Genomic DNA, 14,426 nt, shown 5'->3' on the forward strand with positions numbered 1-14,426 from the left:
AAGAAAGTTTGAGTAGAGATCCTCACCCAAAAGACGTGATCGAGAACATGGATTAATCTACAAGGTTCGCCACCTTTCTTAGCAGTGGTGTGCCACAATTCATCTTCGCAGAGTTTGATAGGATTAGGAATGACAAAAATTTCTAGCGGGGCGGAGTTTTATTGGATACTCGCCTCTAATGGAGGAGAATTCGGGGACAAATGGGGAATGGAGATGAGTATCTAAGATTGGAGATGGGGCAGGGATGGTATTGTGATCCCCATCCCCAAACCCGCCCCAATAATATATACATATATTTAATTTATATATACATATAAATTTATTTTTTATAATATACATTACAAACATTTACTATTTTACATTAATAGCTACACTTTTACTTTAATGGTGTTTTTGAATTTTGCACTCACTGAATTATTATTTTATGAATTTAATCATGTTTTATTTATTATTATTATTATTATTTTAATAAAAGGCTGGTGCGGCTGCCCTCAAGCCTTGATTAATGAAACTGTCGAATACAAGAGGGGGACATGGAGCCGAAACCCCTAATTACGATAAGCATCTAGAGGAAATCCCGAACTAGTATCAAGAATCTCTACAAAGTACATGTATTCTAACAAGCACCAACTAGCAAAGAGTGCTCTATTGGCTACTCAATTTGCTTTAACATAGCGGTAACATAACAGAAAGATAACTCGATATGTAACCCGATTACAATGTAGCATAATTACCAATTGCACAGCGCGCTTTCCTACTATGTTGCCGCCGGAGGATAAACCCGACAACATTTAGTTTCATCCTGCCACTAGGAGGCTGTGATCATTTGACCAAACAAAGAATTCGCCACCTACCTAGAGCAGATAAGGCACATAAGGTGCTTAGACTGGCACAAAGCCTTCGTGTCCAACCGAAACAAGGCAGAGACTTACGTTTGATCTACCCCCTTTGAAATCGAGTCTCCATTCTCCAACCCCGGACCAAACCGCTGCCATAGACCTACGCTACTAGCCCAAACCATCATCCTCTCCCGGACCGGAATGCAACGGTAGGAGCGCCGGCGGCGTTCGGCCGGGAGAGATATCGTGAAGCAAGACTTTGTTCCTTCTTTCTCCGCGTGTGAGGCGCGTTCTCACTCTTTCTTAATCCTTCACCTTAATCATGTTTTAATTTTATTTGTTATAGATTTTGATTTTAAAAAATTCAATATGAGAAAAAAATATTTTATTTATTAAATTCTTATTGGGGATTTGGAGCAAGTTTGAAAGCTTAGTCCTCAGTGGGGATGGGGATGGGGAATTCCCAATATATTTTTATTGGGGATTGTGGTGGGGATGGGGGTGGAGAATGACTTCGAGGATGGGGATGGTATTTTGATCCCCATCCCCAACCCACCCTATTGCCATCCCTAGATAGGATATACATACGTACTTAAGAAAATTCCCATACTGTATATAGATTTTTTTTTTTTTTTTGCAATTATGACAATACCAAATATTAACTACATACTAGAGATTACAGATTGTCTACATCTAATCAAACTATCAATCGACATCGATCTTCTAATAAAAGATAGAATATGTAAAATGCATTGATATTAAAAGTTTTGTCAATGAATGTTTTGTAGTCAAAGTCCTCCTATAAGACGAAAATTTAAAAGGAATATATCCCGGTCATTTGACGAATTTTTGTCGTCATAAAATAAATGCCGATTGAACATTTGTCGGAAAAGACCTCCCATAAAATAAAAATTAAAAAGGAACACATCTTATCTAACGAGTTTTCATCACTATCAAAACAGACACATTTGTCGACGGAATAGTCATCGGCAAAGTCCTTTCATACAAAAAAATAATAATAATTAGAAGTATCACATCCAATCCCATGTAAGGGACATCAATGGGCAGGACTAGCCCTACCCTGCTAGAAATCAATGGGCTCGAGCCGGGCTGATAGAGCAAGGCCATAACAATTTTTTTTTTTTTTCAGGTTATGTAAGGCCGGGCTTTTTCTTAAAAATTAAGGCCCAAGCCCGCTCATAGGCCTAAAGCCTTATGGGCTTTTTGGGCTGGGTCGGGCTAGGCTTTTTGGCAAGGCAAGGGCCAGCCCATTATATTTATATGTAATGTTTTTTGAATCAATAATAATAGGATTTTCATTTCATTAAGGCCAGAATGACACGAATACATATCAGTCACTGCTCATATGGCAAGTAAGACGAGCGATATGCTAACACCACTCACTAATACAAATCAATGCTCACTTATTCCAAGTGAGCCTATAAACTACACAATAGCATAGTAAATAGGTTAAGTCACAAAACAAAAAACAACTTAAATTTTCTCCTTGTGCCCTTCTCACTAGGGCTAGGAGGCTTGGGAAGATACTCAAAATAGGCCACATATGCTGCAAAAATCTTCTTGGATTTGGATGGATTTTTATTTTTTGCACCCAATTGCCTTCCTCTCTTCTTTTTTGGTTCCATTTTCACTTCCATCATTGGATCCATCGGCACCAGAATGCTTCCAGGGGCTTCAAGGAGACCAAGAGACTTCGCTGAAAATTTACTCGGGAAGCATGGTGTTTTCAACTTCTTTGTTGGTGCATCCTGAATATTCACTTTCTTGAACAATTCTGGGAGCAAAATCTTCAGTTTTTTGGGAGAGGCCTTAGAGGTTGGAGGGTGTACTCACTTCTCAGTTCATGGCTCCACCTTGGCAGGAGCATTTGCTTCAGTTTCGGATGCTTTCTTTGGCTGCCCCATCGTTTCCTCCCTCTTAGTTGGAGCAGGAAATGTAGATTAAAAAACTAGCTCAATCATCTTTGACGGTGAACCTATAGCGGCGTTTTCTTTGGGGGGAGACTTAGTGTTATCAAGGAGGTCAATGGCTGGGACAAAAGCCAAAGAATTTTCAGGTTCTTTAGGAAGAAGCTTCTCCTGCAGTATAACAGGCTTACGTCCAAAGATGTAGGGTCCAAAAAGAGCCTTGCTGACCGGCGGAAGCACTGGTGTTTGCACACTATGGGAGCGGAATGTGCCCTCTATGAAAGTTCCTGCATTAAAACTCAAGGATGGGGTTCCAATATCCACTCTCTTTTCAGTATTAGCCCGAGCTCGAGCATGTGTTACAGCCACCATACTGACTAGACAGCGATTGCAGTCATGCATAAGAAAATGGCATGAGTTGCACATCCCGACCAAGTTTTCAAAAAAGAAGGATATATCCGCTTCCACCCCAGGAGCAAGGCGGAGCGTTTTCTGCAGAAAGAAGGGCTTTGATAGTTCATGAGCAACCCTAACCCTAACATTTCCCATGTTATCAAATAGTTTTCATCCAACTCCAAGAACTTTCCAACCACAGACGCAATATCTTTGATGGTGTCTAGGTCCTCAAAAGCTGGTGGAATGTTGGAGATCCTCACCCAAAAGAATAGCGAGCTTATCTCCACCGAGCTAATCGGCGCTATGCCATCATATTCTTGCAGCACTATCAGGGCATGGTTAATCTGCCACGGACCACCCTGAAGAACCTTGTTTCGATCACGTTGTAGGTCAAAAGCCAGGATGAAAAGGTTCTGCTCTCTCTCTCTCTTAGATCTTGAAACCCTTATCAAGCACCCACTCTCTTCTGAAGAATCATCTGAGATCATTGAGTGCAGCAGGCTGTTTTGCCAAGGGTTTGGCTAGTAGGTAGGATTGTTGGGGGCGCCGCTATGTACCTCCAGTCCGACGAGACAGATCGATGACCTCATTGCCGGCTAAAGCAAGAGACGCAGCAAAGGAGGTAGTGACATCCTCAATGGAAGCCATGGGTGTTGATATAAGCGCAGGGGAAGAGCAACCCTGCCGCCACTATTAAAACTAGGGTTTAGGTGCGTGCAGAGAGAAACACACGCTTAGGGTTTTTACTTCTCACGGCCTTTACTATTTTACAAAGATAGAAAAATGGAAGATAAAAAATTATGATATGTTAATGATTGAACAAGATAAAATACAAAATTAAAGGACAATATGGCCTAATGCAATAATTAGTTCACATATTCAACTAATAATTACATTAAAAAAAATATTAATACTGGAATTGAATGGGCTTTTGAGTTGAATGGGCTTGCTTTGAACTGTGCTCTAGCCTTGCCTCATGCCCAACTGACAGGGCCGAGATGGCCTTTGCTGCGGGTTAGGTCGGGCAGGTGCCCATGGTCTTTTAAGCCCTCGTTCCAAATGATGACTCACGTATTTTCATCCCCATATAAAAAAGGGTTTTTGTCCATTTACCCCATTTCCAGGGGTTTTTTCCCCACTTATTTCATTAAGTTTTTTAAATTTTTCCTTACCCAAAACACTTTAAGGAAGTCTTCCCTAATACCACATTAAGTTTTTTTTTTAAGACTATTTTACCCTCACTCCTTTGTTACTTAGAGAGAGAGAGAACCCATAAAAGACTTTGCCGGATTCCGACCAACTTTCACCGGAATCAGGTCATCGGTTGCTGGATTCCGACCAACTTCGCAGGAATCTGGTCACGGATCACCGCCCACCGGACTTTTCTGAAAACCTCGCTGGAGGTCGTCAGAGATTTCATAGGTCGCCGACAAGGTTTATTGCCCCCCAATAGAACTTTCGGTCGCCAGAATGAGAACTAATCTTCCTTAAATTAGACAAATAAAACTTTGATTAAATAAAAAAAATGATGAGATTACGTTAATTCAAAACGTCTACTGCCCCCCAGTAGACATCTATTGGGGGTTAATAAACATTTTTTTTTTTTGCATCGAACCTTTTGCTCTTCTCTAAAAGAGATTGTCCATTTACAATTTACAAATTGATATAGCTAGTTAGCTATTAGCTTTAATTCTGGGATATAGCTACTAACTTTAATTTTGGGGTCCCCTTACAATTTACAAATTGATATTTAGTTCTGGGATACTTTTGGTTAGTTTGAAGATTGGGACCATCTTGGAATGATTTGGGTATGGAGTTGGAATTAAAAGTCAAGCTAATAATTTTAATTCTTTAGTAGTCAACAACTATTTAAAAAGTTAATAACTTTGTGCATTCATTTCAAGATATTCACACAACACCAGAACTTACCTACTCTCGTCGTCTTCGACCTCGATTACACTCCTGGTCTTTCTACTGCGAATACGAAGAAGATGATATGCCATATATGTATCCACAAGCCCATATTACACGCCCTTAGAGAAAATGGAATATCAATGGCCGAGCTTCAGGATCCCCAACTTCTAATGTAGCCAAATCGTTCCTTCCAACTTCTAACTACCGCACCATAGCCTCCTCCTCCTCCTTCGCGTCGTCGCCGAAGCCAATGTCATGGGGAGGGAGAGAGGGAGGGAGAGAGAGAGAGAGAGAGAGAGAGAGAGAGAGAGAGAGAGAGAGAGATCGTGGTCAGTCGGCGCCTAAACTCTAGAAGTCGTCCGCAGTGGGAATGAGAGAGAGATCGATGGCATGGCTGTAATTTATTAATTAATCTAAGGGAAAACTTGTTATTTTACTTAAAATTGGATTAGTGGGAATAAAAACTTGTTGCTGAGGTAAGTGAGATAATTTTACCTCATTTTGGTGCTTTGCCTAAAAATATATATATATTTTGGCAAAGAGATTGTTTGTCACCAAAGTTCTCCCATAAAACAAAAATTAAAAAGAAACACATTAGGTCCAACGAATCTTTATTGCCATAAAAAAAAAGATACAATTACCAACAATTAGTTGTCAGAAAAATCCCCCTGTAAAAAAAGAAGAAGAAAGGAACATGTGTAGCAACAAACTTTCCGACACATTTGCCAACTAATATTTTTGTTGGCAAAATCCTCCTATAACATAAAAAGGGACACATCCGCATCGACAAATTTCATCTCCAAAGAAAAATTTACACATGTTGACAAAGTTGTTGTTTGCAAAGCCATTACTCTCCTACAATTCAATTTTCACGATTTATGTTGCTACCATCTCGCTTGCCACTAAAAGCCAAAGATTTATAAACGAAAGCCCTAGTTTTAAATCCAACCTTTTCAATCTCTATATTTAAAATACATTATTATTTTTGGATAATTATTCTATTTTTCATTGGTTGATATTGAAGTTTGAAGTTTCTTCATGGTTAATTCTATTGTATATGTATATCAATATTATGGATTTGATTTTGTATTATTGGTTTTTCATAATTCAATTCTGGTTCTCAATTGCCAAGAAAGATATATATAGATTTTTTTTCATCAAAAGAATGTTTCATTCATAGTCGAAGAACTACATCAAGGAATATATAGTAGCCTCATTAAACCTTCCATAGACGGATAGGAAGAGTACCACACTTCATTTACAAAACTCAAGTAATGGACTCATAAGCTAAAATTAGAGAAAGTCACTCCGGCTCCATCAACCACCAAAAGGTAGGGAAAGATAAGGATAACGCCTCTCTTGCTACACAATGTGCAGCCTTATTACAATCTTTGGGGACATAGCCCAAACTGCAGGACTGGAAAGAACTTTAAAGCATCTTTGCTTCATCGACCAGAGCGCCATCCACGCTAAAGTCTTCTTGAGCAGAATCCAACGCTTTTTATTTATTTATTTGGAAATTCATTAAAGAAAGGAAAAAGTCACAAAGTACAACAAATTAAGGAGAACAAGAAGAAATTTTAGTAAAAATAAACTAAACCCAAACAACAAAAGTCCTTCTAAACACCCTAATCTAGAGGGCGAGAGAGCTCATCTCTTTGAAGAACAACAGAGAGAGGTTGGTGATTGGTCTACCCACTCTTGGGATAGCAACCTCTGCTTTGCAAGCTTGGCCGTAGCATCAGCTGCATGGTTAGCTCCACGGGGAATCCAGATGCAAGAGAAAGCCTGGAAGAAATTCTTGAACCTTTGAATATCTTTAACAAAAGGATTGAGCCTCCAACTTTCACTGCAATCTTTGTTGTTGATAAAATTCACAAGATCCTTGCAGTCACACTCACATTGAACGTGCAATTTGTTAATTCTCACTGCCAAAAAGCAACCTTCAATCAAAGCCATAGCTTAGCTAAATTGAAGTGATTGGAGTAACTTGCTCCAGTAAGGAAACAACCTCTATGATCTCTTAAAATAGCACCAGTACCACCCAATTTTGAAGTAGCTTCCCATGCTTCATCTGAATTGATCTTGATAAAAGGTTCCTGGGGAGGATTCCAATGAGTTCCCTAAAGAATCCAACGCTAAAAACACGTTATGGGCATATCCTTCAATTTCAAACATTTGAGAAGCCAGCTTGCACACAGAATAACCAATGCAAGGAATTCACAATTTTGGGGACTTACAAATCCCAAGCCCGATACGACCAACATCGTAAGACAATCCCCAAACTCATTCCGACATACTGCACCAGTCCCATACACGCCCTGTCCCACTCCTAAAGCCCATCAATATTCAATTTAATCATTCCATGCCCAGGTTTCACCCATCGCTGTACTCTTAAGGTGGTCGTCCTCACTTTTCCCAAATGGTCAGTCACACTTTCCACCTTTAATAGACCTCCCACCAACAAGCTGCTTTCTCCACCAAGCTCTCTACCCCCTAGGGGTGTGCGAAACATGGTACAAACCGGCCAAAACCGACAGATAAATATGGTTTAGTTAAGGTTTTTTAACTTTAAAAATTGAAAATCGGTTCAATACCGAACCAAACCATTTATGAACTGAGTTGGTTTGGTTTCTCTTGTACTTAAACTATGGAACCCGAACCGACCAGTATGTTTGAAGTATAAGAGAAAATGTTTATACACACACACACACACACACATAATAAATATATATTCATTTGTCCGGTTTGTTCTAAGTAAGTTCTAAATCTTTAGTTATAACTTTATTCTCAAATGATATACTATCATATTGAATTCAAGGACCAAAGGCCTAAAATGTTAGTATATAATAGCTACAATTTTTTTTTTCCTTTCATATCACATCTCTGATCTCCCAATCTCTCATTCTTTGACATTTAATACTATCATATTAAGCTAGTATAGATGGCTAAGTCGTTAAATACGTGAATCACTTTGAATCTAATTTAGGTTTTAGTTTTGGACTATATGTTTTGGATTTTAATTAGAGTGATGCTAGAGACACCAAAATATTATACCAAATTTCAATCCCAAATGATGTGGCATTGCCACCTCATTCATAGTTATTTCCAACATGTAATTATGTCAATTAATTTTCATTTATATAGTTTCCATTATATATGCAATTACTTAATATTATATTAAATGAGAAAAATAATGTTTCCCTGCAATCCCAAAAATTGATTTTCAAATACCAGGGATATTCTCATATACCACTTGTCATCATCATCCTCATCTCATGCTGCACCAAAATTTGGAACTCAAGGGACGAAAAATCATCTAGGATTTGAATAAATAAAAGGTCTTGCGTATGAAAATCCAAAATAAAGAAGATGATTATGAATATAGCAACCACAAGGCATAAATTGGCTTTGTATATCATAATCACAAGGGATTATGATGAAAAAATGTGAGTTAGCTCTTAATAAAAGATTAAGAAAGATACAAATCAATACAGAAGTTAATTTAACCAACTTTTTTTGAAATTTGAATCCACTGGATTGGTTCAAGAAATTAAAAGAGAGAACAACAAATTTACTTATTCTTCTTCTTCTTCTTTTTTTTTTTTTGTTTACAATAGAACAAAGAATTTACTGGCTGCGATATATAGAGGATGAGTTTTGCATTTTTTAGGGTTTATCAAGACATGAGTTTGCGCGCTTGTTGGATTGATTAACTTCACCGCATTTTTTTTCTTCCGTTTTTTAATATCTTAGAGATAAATAAACTAATTTAAATACATATTCTAAATATATATAAAAAAATGACAGCTTGAATATTTTGAGGTTCATTAGGGCTGATGTGATCAATGTCATGTCATTTGAGATGGTTTTTTTTGTATGAAATTTTGGGATCCAAAGCATTTTCCATAATTTCAATTCTAGAGATTGAATTTTTACTATGAATTTTTTCATAAATAGCATGTTAATATTATATAGGTGAAAACCGCCTAACCGACCAAACCAAACCATCTTTAATTGGATTGGATTGGATTGAGTCGGATTGAGATTATTGTTTTTAATGACCGGTTTTCCAAAATGCTTAAACTGCTCACTTTGGCATGGAGATGGTTTGGAGTCAAAACTGATCCAACCCAATCCGTGTGCAACCCTATTGCCCCCACCACTACATTGACATGTATTCTATTATTTCTCTCGTGCAAAATCTGCCAAGCTAGCGCACCAAACCACTCCAAATCATCTTCTCTGGCCACAGACTCTACATGTAAGAATAGCTCAAAGAAATCCCTCTCCCAGCTCCAAACGTTGCACACATCAGTTAAGAAGGTGTGCTTTCCAAACTTTGTGGGCAAGCTGACAATCCCACAAAGAGGGAATCACCTACTCATCACTATACCCACAACCCATACAACGCCCACTTTCACACACTTTCCTTTGTTTCAAAGCAGATGCACAAGGTAGAAAACTGCTATATGCTCTCCATAAGGAGACCTTGATTTTATTAGGAAGTTTCAACCCCCATAGTTGCCTCCATCCCTTTTGGCACTCGAGCCTCCCCCATAGTGCTTACAGAAGCTTTTGCACCCTTTCTGCACATGAATACTTTTTTCCGGAATCATTCCCTTTATGTGTTAGTAAACGCATGAATACTTTTACCCCGTAATCATTCCCTCCCATTCCAAATAAGTAAACATGCCCTCAATGTACTAAAAGTTCTCGATCGTTGTGGATTTATTATGCCTTGAGCCTTCTCTCATTCTTATATCAGATGAATAGTTGCGGCACTCTTACCATTTACTTTCCATAGAGCATAACTTAAAAAAAAAAAAATATATAGTCAGGAATAAATATGAAAATAAATGACAATCTACCCATTCTATAGTCATTGTTTATTCTCCTCAAATCAATCATCTCTGCCCTCTTTGTGGTTTGTTTCCTGAGAATATCAATCATCTTTTCTTTACCTGCTCTTTCTCTCGGTATATTTAGAAGAAAGTTCTTTGTTCTTGTGGGGTACCTTGGCTGAACCCTCCATGGCCTTTATTTGTTGATTGGGCTTCTTCTCGGTACGGCGGTAAATCTCTCTCTTCTACCATCAAGAAGCTTGGCCTTTCGGTTTCTGTTTACTTCATCTGGAAAGAGAGAAATAATCGCATCTTTAGGAGTGAAAGATGTGTTCCCTTTGTGGTTTTCAAGCATATTATCACCATGATTAGATGCAGGATCATTTCCACCAAGTTTAAGTCCACAAGCACTAATAGAACCATTGCTTAAAAGTGGAACTTAGCTGCTACTTAGCTTTTGTCCTTGCTTTGCTTCCTGTTTTGGTTTGATTTGCTTTCTTTTGGATGGCTTGTTTCCCTTTGTTTTTGTAAGTTTTTTGCTTCTGGCTTTAATTGTACTGGACTTTGCCCTCCCCTCTTTGATTTAATATACTCATTTATTTACCAAAAAAAAAAATTAAGACTCGAAACACATTGATTAATTGAGTAGAGAAACTGAGAAAGGAACAAGAGAATTATGGTTGAACTTGAACATGGTGCCTATAGCTACTTGCATTGGCATTGTATATCATATTGTACAACAAACTTTTTGTGCAAAAGAACATAGAGCACAAAAGGTTAGATGAGTCTCTATTATTATTCGGAATGTACTCTATGTACGTGGACTCTTGTATTGATGTTTAAGGTTAAGGTTTTAATGTTTTATCGATCATATGATTCATATATATCCATTTGATTCCACACGACTAATCCTTGTTTGTGTGCAAGATCAACAAGCACAATACATTCATGCTACAATTAAAATAGAAACCTGAATCTAAACCCACCTCAATAGCTGGACCTGGAAAAATTATATTTATCGCACAAATTTTGTAATGGCATGCCTAACGCATCATCCACCGTCCAATCATGCCACTCATCCTTTATAGCTCTATTCAGCCGTTTAATGAAGCCCTTCCTGTACCCCTCATAATAGTGCAACAACTTTGCCACGGCTACAGGGTCCTTGTCCTCCCACCAAATGTAGCCCTCGCCCTCTGGCAATTTCCAGCTGGAAGCACCACTTTTCAGGCCACCAAACCCTTCCGCCACCATTCTTAGGTACTCCACCATGCCGTTCACAAGCTCCGGCGGAGCACCGGACCCTATGCCATTGTTGAGTCACAAATTACTTACGCAATTGTGCCCCATAATTATGAAAATTGATTTGTCTTCCATGCTATTTTACCTTTTTTAATCCATTTCCTTTTATTTGTAGGAAACCTTGCATTGAGAATAAAATAACTATTTGAGGCTTGAAATATGGAGATTTGAAGCTAGGGGAAGAAGACACGGAGATTGGAAGAAAATTGCAAATCGATTTTTCCGGCGATTTTTCCGACGACTTTTCCGGCAAACTTTTCCGGCAAGCCGCTACTCATGAAGGGTCTTTTCTCCAGCAAAGGAGGACCATGGTGGTGAGAATCTCCCATCACTTGAAATTCAAATATCTCCCTACACCTTGTCCTTTTATCACCTTGCCAATTTGGGACCATTTGGGGGACAATGGTGTAAGAGCATCTCTTGCACACTTGGGGACCAAAGATGACACACCTAGCTGATCAAAAAGAGGCCAAAGACCAATTATTCAGATTCTTGACTCCTTTCAATCATCTTCATCCTATCCAAGATCCATTTTTCTCTCTAGAGAAGACACCACCATTTCCACCACTAAAACCACCATCTCCACCTCTCAAACCTTCATTTCCACCACTATAACTAGGGGTGGGCACCCAAAACCGAAATCCCGGTCCCGTCCCGAAACCGTCCCGAAATCCGCCAAAACGGGACGGGATCAAAATTTAAAATTGACTATTTGGGCCCGTCCCGTGAAAACGGGATCGGTTTCAGTTCTCATTTTCTATGTCCCGTTTGGGCCCGTCCCGTACCGATTTATATATATATATATATAATATGTATAATTTATATTATCTTTGCTCCTATTTTCTTTTGTCTTGGTACTGTCTCCATCTCTCTCTCTCACCTTTTATTAGTTTATTCCTCCTTTCTTTCTTGTCCCCTTCTTTTCTTTCTTCTCCCTCTCTCTTCCCCCGTCTTCACCTCTCTCTGGCCCTCCCTCCCCAGTTTCTTTTCTTTCTTCTCCCTCTCTCCCCCCCCCCCCGTCTTCACCTCTCTCTGGCCCTCCCTCCCCAGTTTCTTTTCTTTCTTCTCCCTCTCTCTCCTCGTGCGATGCCAGGTTTATCTTCTTCACTTACTCCTTAGCATAATTCATATCTTTTTTGTCGAGTTAATTGGAATTTATTCATGAGGTGATTTGTTTGCATTGCCAGATTCATCAATTGACTTTCAGTCCTCATACAGATGCCAAAGGGATTATGGATCTGGTGAAGTTTCTTTCTCCCAAGCACGTGATACTTGTTCATGGTGAGAAGCCTAGGATGGCTACTCTGAAAGGAAGAATTCAATCCGAACTGGGAATTCAAAGTTGCTCAAATCCAAACTTCAAGTTTTCTACAGGCGGCTCAGAACACGAACAAATCTAAACTCCGATGCATTTTTTTTTTCGGGATGTCCCGGTCCCGACCCGGTCCTGTTCGGGTTCGGGCCCGTCGGGATCACTTCTCAAAATAGCATTAACCGTCCCGTCCCGTCCCGAAAAATAATTCCGGGCCCGGGATCGGGATTACCAAGATCCCGGCCCGTGCCTAGCCCTAACTATAACCTTCATTTCCTCCACCATTCAACACCACAACTCATCTTAGAGATCCCAAATTTCACTATTCTTACCAATATCAAGAGCTTGGAGCAAGGAGAAGGAGGTGACTACCACCACATCATGTTCTTGGAGACCCATCTCCACCACCTCTTCCGGCATCATCAATAGTCACCATTTACTCTCTATCTCTTTATGTATTTGATGTTTAATAGAATGTTGAAGCTTGTGTATCTAGCTATGTGTGAGTAGTGAACTAGTTGGGGCTAGGGTTGAAAGCCCTAGCCAAACTTGCTTGGATTGATGCTTTTGTTTATAAATTGATGAAAATTCATGTTGTCATTCTCACATGCTAAGTCAATAGTTGAATGCATTACTTAGACCTAATCAATTTGAGTTATGTGTTTGCCATGACATGAAGTTTTTCCTAGAGATTGATTACCTCTAGGCAAAAAGGGAGCATGAAAGCACACCATGTGTGCATGTGAGGGTAGTGAGCTAAAATCACCTAGAGATAGGATTGGTTTGCTTGCTTGGTTACCTAAACTCTAAGCTTTATGCATTTAGGGGCAAATAATTGAGACCTATCCGGTAATTGAATTTGTCTCTAGGTAGTTAGCTCTAGACTTATCCGGTTAGAGTTAATAAAATGAAAGGGGTTTAAGCCTTAGTAGTCTTATCCGGATGCTAAGAGCGTAGTTGGACAATTAGCTTTGCATCATTCATATTCAATTGCTTTAATGCTTGCAAGGGAGGCAAAAGGTGAAACCCGATGCCCTAACTCCCATCCATTTGATAACAACTTGTTTTGTTTAGGTTAGTTTATATTACTTAATTTCATTGTTTCAATTTGAATAGAAACCAATCTCAAAATCAAAATCAAATCTCTACACACCATCTTGCACATACTCACCATGAACTTTGGTTCACTTGTGAGCCTTTGTTTGTGATTGTACATTTGAATATTCTTCTAGTTTTTCCTTAGGTTTTCCCTAGCTAGGAAATGATTTACCAATCTTCGTGGGTTCGACATCCTTACTTAATCCCATATTCTATAACTTGTACCTCTTGCACTTGAGGGTGGCTTTAATGCTAACAGCCATCCCAAAGCCACACACGCACCATGCCACGTCGTATTGCCGACACTAATGCACGGTCGACGTTGGCCTCTTCCATAACAGAAGGACTTATGTTCACCACAAAGCTACGGTCGTCTTCTACGACGAAAACTCCCACGGCGTTTGTTAGGTTCACGCTGACGAGCCTCACAGTGACACGGTTTACTTGCTTCTTGAAGTTGTCGTCGCTAGGGTGAAGAAGGTGTTCGATGAAATCATTGGCGTCGAGGACGATGCGGGTGGCTTTGTCATTGGCGACATAGAAGAGGTTGAAGCGGTGGCCGGCAGAGAGGTCTCGAGGGACGTCGTTTAGGACGGTGATGTCAAACCCTTTAGAAGCTTCGTGGTTTCCCCAGAATGAGAGGATTGCGACCGAGATGACAGAAATGAAACAAATGAGAATTCCGACGTTTGATATGGAATCATAAGTTGTTTTATGGTTTGTGACTGGTTTTCTGTGAATGAGGGGTTGGAAGAGGGATTGAATATGGTCCTCCATAACCACAATAGGCGAA

The sequence above is a fragment of the Rosa chinensis genome, chromosome 2 (genome assembly GCF_002994745.2).
Source record: "Rosa chinensis cultivar Old Blush chromosome 2, RchiOBHm-V2, whole genome shotgun sequence".
Lineage (NCBI taxonomy): Eukaryota > Viridiplantae > Streptophyta > Magnoliopsida > Rosales > Rosaceae > Rosa > Rosa chinensis.